The sequence below is a fragment of the Rhinopithecus bieti genome, unplaced genomic scaffold (assembly GCF_001698545.2).
Source record: "Rhinopithecus bieti isolate Rb0 unplaced genomic scaffold, ASM169854v2 scaffold_74950, whole genome shotgun sequence".
Classification (NCBI taxonomy): Eukaryota; Metazoa; Chordata; class Mammalia; order Primates; family Cercopithecidae; genus Rhinopithecus; species Rhinopithecus bieti.
In genome coordinates, this window is record NW_016901808.1 from 1 (window position 1) to 668 (window position 668).

Here is a 668-nt window from a genome sequence, read left to right on the forward strand (position 1 = left end):
AGCTGTTTCCCATTCAGATGGAGGGTGTCAAGCTCACAGTCAACAAAGGGTTGAGTAACCATTTCCAGGTGAACCACACAGTAGCCCTCAGCACAATCGGGGAGTCCAACTACCACTTCGGGGTCACGTATGTGGGGACAAAGCAGCTGAGTCCCACAGAGGCGTTCCCTGTACTGGTGGGTGACATGGACAACAGCGGCAGCCTCAACGCTCAGGTCATTCACCAGCTGGGCCCCGGCCTCAGATCCAAGATGGCCATCCAGACCCAGCAGTCGAAGTTTGTGAACTGGCAGGTGGACGGGGAGTATCGGGGCTCTGACTTCACAGCAGCCGTCACCCTGGGGAACCCAGACGTCCTCGTGGGTTCAGGAATCCTCGTAGCCCACTACCTCCAGAGCATCACACCTTGCCTGGCCCTGGGCGGAGAGCTGGTCTACCACCGGCGGCCTGGGGAGGAGGGCACCGTCATGTCTCTAGCTGGGAAATACACATTGAACAACTGGTTGGCAACGGTAACGTTGGGCCAGGCGGGCATGCACGCAACATACTACCATAAAGCCAGTGACCAGCTGCAGGTAGGTGTGGAGTTTGAGGCCAGCACAAGGATGCAGGACACCAGTGTCTCCTTCGGGTACCAGCTGGACCTGCCCAAGGCCAACCTCCTCTTC

The 668-nt window shown here is 58.4% G+C and overlaps 1 pseudogene across 1 annotated transcript; it reads left to right on the forward strand.

Annotated features, from left to right (window-relative positions):
* Positions 1–6: 6 nt before the first annotated feature.
* On the forward strand, positions 7–662 carry LOC108526061 (mitochondrial import receptor subunit TOM40 homolog pseudogene; annotated as a pseudogene). The gene has a single exon (XR_001884403.1). The product of XR_001884403.1 is annotated as a mitochondrial import receptor subunit TOM40 homolog pseudogene (transcript).
* Positions 663–668: the final 6 nt, after the last annotated feature.